The sequence below is a fragment of the Leucoraja erinacea genome, chromosome 13 (assembly GCF_028641065.1).
Source record: "Leucoraja erinacea ecotype New England chromosome 13, Leri_hhj_1, whole genome shotgun sequence".
Classification (NCBI taxonomy): domain Eukaryota; kingdom Metazoa; phylum Chordata; class Chondrichthyes; order Rajiformes; family Rajidae; genus Leucoraja; species Leucoraja erinaceus.
In genome coordinates, this window is record NC_073389.1 from 31779859 (window position 1) to 31792704 (window position 12846).

At 45.0% G+C, this 12846-nt stretch overlaps 1 protein-coding gene across 1 annotated transcript in view; it reads left to right on the top strand.

Annotated features, from left to right (window-relative positions):
- The window catches only part of enox1 (ecto-NOX disulfide-thiol exchanger 1), a 183290-nt gene that overhangs the window by 66641 nt on the left and 103803 nt on the right, over positions 1–12846 (top strand).

Consider the following 12846-nt stretch of genomic DNA (forward strand, 5'->3'; position numbering starts at 1 on the left):
AATTGTTGCTCTATCCCGTGGCACATAAAAACCTGGCACTGCCTGCACCGCCTGCTGATTGTTCATTCAGTCAGCACAGATTTTCCAGTTTGATTTAATGCCGTTTTAAAAACAGCATAGGCAATTACGATTTCTGAGAGCAGCTACCACAAGACAGTGGGTAGCCTTCCAGGTATGTGTCTGATAGTTGCTGACCTTCCTCTGACCTTGCGCTCACCTTCTCAAGGATGAATGTAGTTCAACGGTGTCAATTCTGACATTTGCTCTTCACCGACCTCTTGAAGCAGAGCAAGGCAAACATCCCCCCGACCCCTGTTGTGAAAGTTCATGATGCCCTCCCCAGGCTGGACACACTATAGTTTTTAGACTTTGACTTCTCCCCGATGTAGACTCACCAGTTTTGGGCAATATTTGCCATCCATGGTCAATCTGAAGCACCTCCATTAGATCAATCACTAATCCTCCATGTACAAGGGATTTGAACCCGGGACTCTGGCGCTGTAAGGCAGCATCTCTACCAGTGATTATGCTGATCTACCCTGAAGCGTGCTGCCCAGAGCTGGACGCATGACACCAGATGTGATCCCACTAAAGCTCGGTACTATGGCAGTGCCTCACCCACTTCTGCAATGAAGGCCACTGTCCGTTGTTCTGAAGGGGCCATGCTTTCTGCGCCTGCTTCCTCTCATTGTTTCTCTCCTCCATGGCCCCTAGTTCACAGCCTCCCCGCTGTTTCCTTTGGCAATCATTCGTGCCAGATCGGCGAAGTAAAAGATGTGCCCAGTTGCTTATAATCTCTGACCGTTTAGTCCTTATGCTTGTAACTAATCAAAGCCAAGTGCCGCCAAGCATGATGGAAATGTGGCTGCTTTTCATTGCCACCCCACACTCTAAAATCTATAAACAGCATCTTAGAGGAACGTACATTCAGTGTACTTAATACAATATTGTGGATTAACAACACCAGCCACCCTTGCCTTCATTACAATTTCCTCGCTATCTCTTTTGGGATTCATTTCACATTTTGCTTTTTCCCATTGTGGTGGATTATTTCAACATTTGGTCTTCTGACATAGAAATATGAAAAGTAAATGTCAGAACACCAATACCTTTCAATCTTTCAACATTCAATATTTTTTCCATTTGTTTGCAAAGTTATAAAGTAAATATCAACTACTCTAAAACAATAGACGGTAAATATTTTTCATTATGTTCCACTTGCACAACATTACCCATTCACTTAATTGGCTTTTACCCAATCTGAATTCACCTCCCGCTTGTACAGCCATCGGGCTTTGTGTCGGTAGCATGCCTGGACCTTTTGCACTTGATCCCCTTTTCAAACCATTTTGTTTGGGTACAGCTTTCTCCTTGCTTGCTCAATCTCCAATTCTTAACTACATTTTTATATCTGTAGAACCTTTATTCCCTCTTCATTCTTCATTGTTTTAGCTCTTTACCATGGCTTTACAGGGGTGGATGTTTATTGAAATCATATTCTATGTCCCTCTTCCAGGGAGATGCTAACTGCATTTCGTTGTCTCTGTACTGTACATTGACAATGACAATTAAAGTTGAATCTGAATCTGAATCTGATTCTAGAACTTTGCAACTTTATGCTTAAAAATCTGCTGAGAAATTTGGAAGAGTTGGGCTGCATCTTTTGCAGAATCCACTGTGTTGAACCACCTCACTCAGACCCCAACCAGCTACTCATTCAATAGGTGCCTGATTGAAAGGAGCCTGCCTGAGGTGGTAGTAGTTGCTGCTGGGGGCACGACTCCTGTGGGTCCCCTGCAAGTTATTTACTCATTTATGCTCCTTCACACCCCTAGCAGTACAGTGGTTTAGTTACTAGACTCATTGATCCATGATCCTCAGTTTGAATCCCACCACTGCAGTTGGGAATTTAAATTAACGCATAATTAAATAAATTTGGAATTGGTAAAGAAAGTGCGTAGGTGTTGTATAATCCTGTTTACTTCAATATGAATGTCAGGAATGGAAGTCGGTTGTCCTTGTTCAATCTGCCTTGTATGTGACTTCAGATCCACCAATTCGGGGGTAATTATGAGGATGAATAATAATTGCCAATATTGCAGGTGGGTGAATAATAAAGATTTTGGGGTGATGACCCCTGCCGTCCTCTTGCTCCTGTATCACAGTCCTCACGTGGTCACCGCTTATCCTTGGATCATCGTCCCCTCCCGAGTCCCAACAAGCTGCCGACCTCACTCGCTCTGATCACTCAACCCACCTTTCCACTTCCCCAAGGACACCCCTGCCACACCACTAACATCCCAACACTCACCCTTCTGACCACCAAGGAGACCACCCCTCACCTCTGCCTGCAAGCCCTGACTCACTGACACAACCTCACACCTCCCCAATAGTCACCGCTATTCTCCATTTTGTAAACCAATTAGAAACTTTGTGGACCCAGTGTAAGTATAATACTGTAGACACTGGAGATCTGAAATTAAAAATAAAAATGCTGGAAGCACCCATCAGGTGGGCACAGCTGGCAGAGCTGTTGCATTACTGTTGCAGAGACACTGGTCCTGACCTCTGATGCTGTCTGTGTGGAGTTTGCATGTTCTCCCTGTGACTGCATGGGTTTCCCTTGGTGCTTCGGAAGATGTGCAGCCTGGTAGGTTAAATGGGTCTGCTGTAAATTGCCACTGGTGTTGAGTAGGTGAGTGGTGGAATCTGGGGAGAGTTGTCAGGAATGTGGGGAGAATAAAATGGATTTAGCATAGGATTAGCGTAAATGGACCGGCATGGACATGGTGGGCCGAAGGGACTGTTTCTAGGTCATGACTGTCTGTGACGCTATAACTATGAGCATCTGTGCAGAGGGACATTGAGTTAAAGGGCCATGACCTGCAATGTTATCAGGACTGGGAAAATTCAGGAAGCAAACCCATTGAAGATGCAGAGGAGGATAGGAACATGTGTAGCTTTGCAGTAGGCGATGGCACTCAGTGGAAGGTATTAAATATTCAGCAGACAACCTTCTCTGGCCACAGTCAATGGTTTCAATCACTGGTTTTTAAGCTGGTATGCTGGGTTATTCGGAATTGATGGGTTTTTCTGAATGAATTTCCAAGTCAAAGAATGCCCTCCCTGTGTACTTCTGGATAGAAGGGGTGGGCAGCATGAAGCAGAGCAGGTTTCACCTGGACAGCTGGGCTCCTGGATGTAGCCAACTATTGGTGATGCCTCTGCAGTTCGCAGCCCAGAGAGGTCTAGGGCACCAGGCAGCCCAGGACCAGGTCGGCCACTGCAGAACATCAGAGGTGTTGCATGGCTGGGGCAGGGGCCGCACCAACTCAAGTGCCAACATGCACACACCGCCCGTCGGTGGGGTGATGATTCCCCAGTGGGCAGCCCCCTTGCCTCTGAAGCTTATGGCTTTGAGTCTGACTACGGAGATTCGAGCACAATGCCTGCGCCGCTTGTAGGTTCAATGCTGAGGGTGGGAGGGGAGGAATCGAGAAAAGCTACACTGTGGGAATGGCAGAGCTGAGTGAGAGCTGGGTGGTGCTGAGGTAGAGCCACACTGATGGGTGAACAATTTTCAACAAGAGCTTTAGTGTGGGATGGCAGAGCTGAGGGAGAGCAACACTGTAGGGGGCAGTACTGAGGGAGAGCCACGCTGTAGGGGGCAGAGCTGAGGATGAGCCACACTGTAGGGGGCAGAGCAGTGCTGAGGGAGAGCCACACTGTAGGGGGCAGTGCTGAGGGAGAGCCACACTGTAGGGGGCAGTGCTGAGGGAGAGCAACACTGTAGGGGGCAGTGCTGAGCAAAGCTTTGGTGCTGAGGGATGGACAGTTCCAAGTGAGAGCCACTGAAGGAGGGTCCATCTTCACTTGCCATATTAAACTAAAGCCCTTTCTAGGCTTCATGTAGATGCCTAGACTTAAAGAATAGGAAGCATCTTTCTATACACAGATGATGCCCTGTTCTGTACGTTACAACGGTGCATCAGAAATACTTAATTAGGACATCCAAAGATGGGAATGGAGCTACATAATGCAATTTGATTTATTGCGGAGGGGTCTCCCATCGTAGGGGTCAGATCCAGTGGAGTAATGGAGCAAGATTCAGATCAGATGATTCAATTTAATTGTCAGTACAGGCCTGGAAGAGAGGCCTGGAAGAGAGTGCTGGTCCGATCCCAACCTCTCTGCACAGCTTGGTAGTCATCTAGCTGCCCTTTAGAGAGATGTACCCAGACGAGTTTGGAAAGGAACTTCTGGAGAATTATCCTTCCCCCATTGGCCCGATTTCTCTCCTGCTTGCCTCTGCATGGGGCTTACAAGAGTGAGCTGAAGGATGGATGTCCACTCCCGGTGCCCCCTGGCTATTGGCATTAACAACGTACTCTTTGAGCTCAGGGCACACATCCCCTGGCATTGCCAACTGCGCCTTCCCTTCACAGCTTCCCAGGCTTCAAGAAGATCACCTGCAGTCTCCATAGCGACCAAAAAATGAGGGATGTAAAATTGAATCCAGTCACCTTGAAACGCTGCTCCCAAAGCACTCTAATGCATTCAGAAGATTAATGGATTACACCAGTGAAGGCCAGAAGCTCCTGGCTACCCGATCCAGTCCTCTAATTGACTAGGCAAAGCAGTCAAGGCACTGCCTTGTTAAGCATGCCCTCGGCACTGTGTGTTTATGGAAGTGCTATGCTCTGCGAGGAAGAGTTGAGTATGTCTGCTCTTTGTTGTTCTTCAGAGATGCAGAACACAGACGCCAGTTCCCATCTTGATGCTGAGCATGTTAACGTGACTGAGCTAATTGGGCCCCCTGGGTTAGAGAGGGATGCAAGGCGCACATTTTGCACCCTGGTCAGCCGTGATAAAATCAACGTCCAGTAGCAGCCTCATCAAAATTACAGCTGCACATTGAGATTAGAAACTTAAATAACCATGACACCACATCACTGATGGAGCTGTGCACATGGTTTTAAGGTGGAAGTTATAATTGCTGTACAGTAATTGTACAGTAAATTGCAGATTTAGTGCATCACATGCAATCTAAGAACAGTACAACACAGGAATAGGCCCTTCAGCCCATAATGTCTGTGCCAAACATGATCTAATCTCCTCTGCCTGTGCATGATCCATATCCCTCCATTCCCTGAACATCCATGTGCCTATCCAAAGGCCACAATGCCACAATTGTATCTACCTCCACCACCACCCCTGGCAGCGGGTTCAAAGAGCCCACCATTCTATGTATAAAAGAACACGCCCCATACTTCTCCTTGAAACTTTGCTCTTTTCTAGTTGAAGGTACACCTTGTGGCCTTTTTGTTCCCACCCTGGGAGAAAGGTACTGAATGTCTACCGTATCTATGTCTCTCATCATTTTATATGCCTCAATTGGGTTTCCCCTCAACCTCTGATGCTCCAGAGAAAACAATCTACATTTGTCCAACCTCCCGTTATAGCTCATATCCTCCAATGCAGACAGCATTCTAGGGAAGCCTCTTCCGCACTCTTTCCAAAACCTTCCATTAATTGTGGCAACTAGAGCTGCCCACAATACTACAAATGCGCGCTAACCAAAGTCCTATGAAGCTGTAATATGTCTTCTTGCCTAATATGCAATGCCTTGATCAATGAAGACAAGCATACCATACTCCTTGTTTTCCATTCTACCTACACGTGGTGCACTTTCAGGGAGCTGTAGACTGTACCTCAGATCCCTTCCTTTGATTTAATTTTATTTAGATCCTAAGAGAACAGAATGAAAGGAAGTGCGTAATCTAGCTGTTGGAAGCCTCTGATATCCAAATATTCATTTGGAGCCTTCCATCGAGGATGTTATAGTCAGTCCAACCAAGATCCCAGGACATTGTGCCTTGGATGTCAACATCTGCTTATGTTTGCACTGGTTTAATGATTGGACAGTGGACATTGGGCCTTCACTTGCCTCACTTCCCAAACCTCTGCTATTGTTCTCCTCTCAATGGAACCACCACCCTCCATTCCACTCCTACTGATCGGATGGTCCTACCCTGGTTTGCAAAGCATCATCTCTTCCTCACCTTCTGTACCTTCAGTGCTCTTCAAAGTAGATGGAAGGCTCTTTGCTTTAATCATTCTTTATATTCTTTGGTCACAGAGAGTCCCAGAGAATTCCCCGTCTCCAGGGCCACCCAATTGTCACTGCTTCTCGTACTTGGAAATTTGACAAATTGTTGCCGTGTTTTCTCCCTCACTGTGAATAAATCAGATGAATAAAGCAAGTTCTCGATGAGTGTTTCAAACAGAGCAGCTGGCTGAAGTAGCGAGGCACAACACACATCGTGTTCTCTCTGCGTTCAGGGCTGAAACTGAGTGAACTTGACAAGAACTCGTTCCCATTGAAGATATGACATCTGCTTTACTGAGCTTGTTTCTGTGCCTCCGGCGGAGGTGTAGTTATTGTGAATTTTCTGCTCACCGGTGTGAGAAATGTTTCAGGCATTGGGAGAGAAAAAAACTGCAGCATTCTTCGAGGCAATGTTAGCAAAAAGCAGTCTTCCAGGTCACCGATGGCTTTGTGAGAAACAACAGAGGGCTGTTTGATCGAATGTGGAGTCTCCCTGTCTGACACAGGCAGTGGGGAGATCAGGGGCAACCCTTCTCTGTTCATTGGTGGCTCTATTATACCCAGCTCCTGCTGTCTAACGGAGCGTCACCACTGAATTACCCCGTTAACTCTTAAACCATAGACGTTTGCTTGCTGCTAAAGCAAATGTATTTACATTACCCCATTTAATTGTATGTGATAGCTGCAGTCATAGAGTTCTACCAAGCCAAAGCGGGCCATTTGGCCCACCACGTCCATGCTAAGTATCACGCATTCAGCTATAGTAATCATATTTACCAACATTTTGCCTGAGACCTTCTATGTCTTGGTGATTCAAGTCCTCATCCAGATACTTATATGCTGTCAGGGTCCCTGCCTCCAGCAACTCTCAGGCAGTGAGTTCCAGATTCCAACCACCCTACAGGCGAAAAGAACCTCTAAACCACCTCGCTCACCCTAAACCTATGTCCTCTGGTTGTAAGGTACCAATGTTATCAGTCGGAGGAAGTAATAATGGGTGGAGCGGATCCACAGAAGCCATAAATATAAGGTTTCAACTTCCCAGGGAGATCATAGTGCCCTACAGCACCAAAGCAGCCTACAGGGTTCCCAGGGGGTACATTTCGCCTACCCAGGGGCTAAAGTTGTTTCTGGATTTGTACATATTTTTTCTCATTGTACATTAGTTGTTCATAAATGTGAAATAACATTGATATGTGCTATTAAAGTTGCAAGGGGTAAACGGGACGAAAAAGGTTGGGAACCCCTGGTATATGCCATCAAGTATGCATAGTATTGTATCTCATTCATCAGCATTGACCTCATTCATTGCCTGTCCAGATGATTCTTATACATTTGATCTGTAATCTTCTCTGTGTGTTCCAGATGGAAATTTCCTCAGATTGGCTAGATCTGCCCATCCTTTCTCGGGCAGTGTGTTCGGCCAGATCCACTCTAAATTTCTTACTAGATCATGTGATTGGACCAGAATTAGGCCATTCGGCCTATCAAATCTACTCTGCCATTCAATCATAGCTGATCTATCTCTCCCTCCTAACCCCATTCTCCTGCCTTCTCCCCATAACTCCTGATACCTTCAACCTATGCCTCGGGTCTTAGATGTCTCTGCAATGTGGATAGGTTTCTTACACTCTACCCAATCTATGGCCCTCATAATTTTAGATACCCTGACATTTTACCCCCTCCGCTTATGCCTCCTCTGCTCCATGAAATTCAAACTCGGCCTGTCCAGCAAAACCAAAACGCTCCATTCCCAGGGAGTATCAACAGTTATGTCCCTCTGACTGCTTGTTCACCGAGTCCTACCTGTCGAGGTGGAGTATCGGTTATTGATGCCGATGTTACCTTTGCCACTTGCATGGGCAATTGTCACGCAGTTGAGCAGATGTCATTTATAGGTGGAAACCATCTCTGGAGCACAGTTCCTGTTCTTTGCGACAGGCTTTCCAGTACATCATGGCACTTAATCCGGTTTGGAAGATATTCAGATGGAAATTGCTTCTTTGTTCAGGTGTAAGATCGGAGTAGCCCACACACGTTTGTCAGTATAAGCCATGACAAGGCTCCGTTTCCTACAGTTACAGGCCTTGTCCCAGGTCCCCTAAAAATAGGTACACAATACATTTCAAAGAGTCCTGCAAGGGATTTGTTTCCAGGTAGTCAGGCAGATATTTTTCCTGTGCACTCACATTCCCATCTGATTAACATGCACTCACTTCCCATAACTTAACCAAGAGTCACTGCTAGATCGGGCAAGTCATCAGATGTTGATTTATTTGTTTGGATGAGTTAGCTGTGAGCCGTAACTAGTTTTATAACTTGGTCTCAGGTTTGGGGACTAGTTTCCGCCTGTACACTGTCTCTCGGTTTGGTTGTTCTGAGACGTACGGCAAACAGGTGCGGACTAAAGTCTACCCCGGCAACCTCCCAGTCACCGTGGCAGCAGAGACCTGAAAAAGAACCATCCTCCCCAACCCTCCACAATCCAAATTGTGCCATATAAGGCAATCCCACAACATTAAATGGAGAGGAATTCAGTCAGTACACAGTCACTGCTGTGGCTTTTTGTGTTCCCCACGTCATGCTGTGTGGGGAAAGAAAAGGTTGATAAGAATGATGCAGGAACTGAGAGGTGCTCATACCAACCCAGAAAGACCAAATTAACTAAACCTCTATGGAACAGAGATGGCTTGCCAAGATAAATTATAGAAGTTGATAGGTTGAGTATTGAGAAAATATCTCCAATTGTGAGGTAGCCCAGAAGCTAACGTCACCATAATTCCCAAATCATGGAAAACCTCTTTACACATCCTGGCACCCTCATGACCACGTGTACAATTGAGGTGAAATAAACACGTAGGCTGATTTAGGAGCTGAAGGCAAAAGGACCTGAGGATATGTTTGGGGCAGCAGAGACATATTGTCTTTCCAGTATAGTCACTGTTTTATAAATCCAGGAATAATCATGTTTATCTCTCACCTTGTACATTGATTTGAATGAAGTCTAATCAGTTAAACCCAAGGATTATTTTTGGTACTTACTGTTATCAGCCTTCAGGCTCACTCAAAGGGATTGTTTGAATAGACAAGTAACATTTCTGTATGAATCAAAACTTTGATCACGGCAGGCTTGCATGCCACATGTGTTAATTGAGTGGAAGGTAACACCATGTACTCACAGTCTTGACCTTGATGTGATGAAGTAGTTTGAGACCATGCACTTGCAGGACACAATTAAACAAGATGTCAATTTGAAGCACCAGAAGGAACACGGGCACATGGCCAAAAACTTGATCCACAGATAGACACAAAAAGCGATGCATCCTCAGCAGCCCGACAGCAGAGGGAATTCCAAAGGGCCACCACGCTCCAAGTGAACAACATTCTGTTCCTCTCAGATCTAAATGGTTGACCTCCCCTCCCCCGTTCTGAGAGTGTAATGCCAAATCCTGGCCACTGCAGCCAGGGGAAATGTGCTCTCCACTCCACTGTTATCAGTCTGTAGCTTTCAATGAGAACATATTTCACTCATCTACCTTGTTTCATTACAGACCTGGTCTATCGGCCCTCTGTGTACAGTGAATACAGCTTGTAGGGTGGCACAATGGCCAAGCGGTAGAGTTGCTGTTTTACAGCGCCAGAGAACCGGGTTCAATCCTGACTACAGGTGCTGTCTGGATGGAGTTTGTATGTTCTTCCTGTGACTGCGTGGGTTTTTTCAGGGTTCACCGGTTTCCTCCAGCACTCCAAAGACATACGGGATTATCGGTTAATTGGCAACAGTAAATTGTCCCCAGTGTGTAGGATGGTGCTGGTGTACAGTGATCAATGGTCAGAGTGGACTTGGTGGGACAAGGGGCCTGTGTCCATGCTGTTTCTCTAATATCTCAAGTCTAAATCCCTACTCCCAGTAAAATCTAGCAGTTGTCACTGAAGCCCCTGGAGTGAGACTAGAACCTATGGCCTCCCTCAGTTCTGCCACTCAGTTGTAGCTGCCAACGGCATAAAGGTAGCAACTGATGTGAGAAGCACACCCACCAGCATCACCATTGGATTCAATCTTTTATGTTCTATAAGAGATTTATAACAATACTACCTTGGTTGGTGAAATATTGTCATTTAGGTTAAATATATTGTCGTGAGGATCCACCTCTATTATCAACATTAACCTCTGTCTTCTTGCATTCCATTTTTTCTAAATCATTTAAAAGCTTGACTCCACCCTCGATTTAATTTGTTTTGATATTCAAGCGTAAGGTTAGTCCAGTGCAGCAGTAAATAGCTGGAGAATGAGGTGAAATGCTATTTGACATGGCATTGAAGTAATTTATATGCACTCTTTCTGTGGAATATTGTTGCCTCAGTGGTTTCCTTTAATGTTTGACATTGTTCATTTAGAATGGTGCTGCTCTTCATAAATCCTCTTGAACTCTCTAAGAAAACGAAACTTAAGGATACTTAGGATACACGTTTTATGTTCTATGATACATATTCCTGATAGTGTTGCAAAGGTTTTGTCTGCTTGAATGTTGTTTTGGAGAAGATGACTATTGGGAAGATGGCTGATCATGAGCAGGGCAGTGCTTATGGATTGATAGATGGATGCTTAATCTGCAGGCAAAGTTTTAATTGCATGAATTTGAGCTGCGCAAAATTATCTCAGAACAACATATTCCAGGATGGAGGCATCGTGGAGATAAACTCTTGCTTGGTTGGGAGGAAATGCGTTTTTTAAGTTTAATATCACCAAAGATTTTTGACAATTATTTTAATATAATCCACATTGCTGTAATCACCTGCCTAAGGAGGCCTAAGGTTTCTGTTTATGTTGAACTTGGCTTGCAAGTCTGCCATGAGCAAATTATTTAGGAATGATGTTGAAATTCCTCTGGATTTATCGGCAGAGGTGGAGTAATCAGGAAAAATAAAACAGAAATAAGTCGTTGCTCAAATCCTTGTTTTGGTTTCTTTGTACTTTTTCACCTCTTGTGGCCAAGAGTAAAGTGCATGTGTCATGAAAACTAAAGGGAGGAGGTGTCCGAGTCCATCGTGGTGTGCTTACCCTGACAAAGCTTTCCGTAACATTCGTATGAAGCATTAATCATAGACCCAGAGGAAACAAAAATGGTAGGGCAGATTTTCAAGTGCTGAATAAGTATTACAATTGGACCTGAAGACTGAAGGGTAGCAAATATGGTTTCACTACTTTAATAAACAATAGCGTTAGTTGAAAAATGATTGCCTTGTGCATCCTCCACGGGAAACGTAGCAGGAATAAGTGGAGTGGAATCTGCGTCAATATTCATTGCAGGAGCACAGCATTTGCAATCCTCCTCCAGCGTGTAGCTACTGCACATTCACCGTGAAGAATACAGAGCAGTCTCAGCACATTACAAAAGATATTTGATGAGCCTTCTTGCATGCAAGATTGACTGATAAATGGAAAAGCTGCATAGAATTAATTGAATTGAAATGTAAAGAATGTGAAGCAGATTTGTTTCACTCCGATCCTCCCCCTCCCTGCCCATCTTTTTTTGAGGAATAACAAGGATGGAGGATAGGGGGGAGGAAGGGGGGATAATCTTGAACAGTGTGGACAGTGTGAACAGTGGCTGATATGAGCAGCAAGAGCCAGTACCAGCACCAACACGGGCCAGTGGGAGTGGAGCACTTCTTTACTGCTATAGACAGACACAATAAGCTGGAGTAACTCAGCGGGACAGGCAGCATCTCTGGAGAGAAGGAATGGGTGATGTTTTGGGTCGTGACCCTTCTTCAGACGTATGTTGGAGTGATGTGGGAAGTCTACCAAAAATACTTTAGGATACTCAGGATTCATGTTCAATGTTCTATGATACGTATTCCTGAACATGTTGCAAAGGTTTTGTCTGCTTGAATTAATCCATCAGTTGTTTGGGAGAAAATGTTGATTGAGAAGATTGCTGACGGAGAGCAGAGCAGAGCAGTGCTCATGGATTGATCGCACACAGAGTCTTAACGCAGGAGTTTGAGCCGGGCTAAAATATCTCAGAACAGGATAGAGGCATCTTGGAGATAAACACCTGCTTGGTTGGGAGAAATTCTGGGAATCGAACCACAGAAAAAAAATTATTTATTGGTCTTCCTTTAGCTCTATAATCTTCTTTGAAATCTGTGGGGAATTTTTTCTTCGGGCTCCTTTCAGGAAGACTATTAATTTTGAGTGATAGGGTGGATGGTAAGAGACGGAGTTAACATTGGAATAGATGCAGTGATTTTGTTGGTTACACTTTGTGAATCGTATAGCACAGAACAGGCCCTTCAACCCAACATGCCTGTGCTAAACATCGGGCACCCAATTACTGACCCTCTTTTATTCCATTCCACATTCCCATCAACTTCCCCAGATCCTACCATCGTTTACACACAGGGAGCAATTTACAGCAGCTAATGTTTTTTTTCAAATCATCGTGGGATGTGGGAGGAAACGCCAGGTCACAAGGAGAAGAAGAGGGCAGAGGTTTAAACTGAGAGGAAGGGGTATTAGAGGAAATCAGAGGCTTGTGTTTTTACAAACTGAGAGGTTGACACATGGAACGCACTGCCAGAGGAGGTGATGCAATCAGATACAATCGATCAGTTACACTAGGTTAGGGAGACATTTAGATAAACACAGAAATAGGCAAGGCATAGAGGGATATTCAGATGTTTATTCAGATTCAATTTTAATTGGAACAGTACAGAGACAGAAATGCATT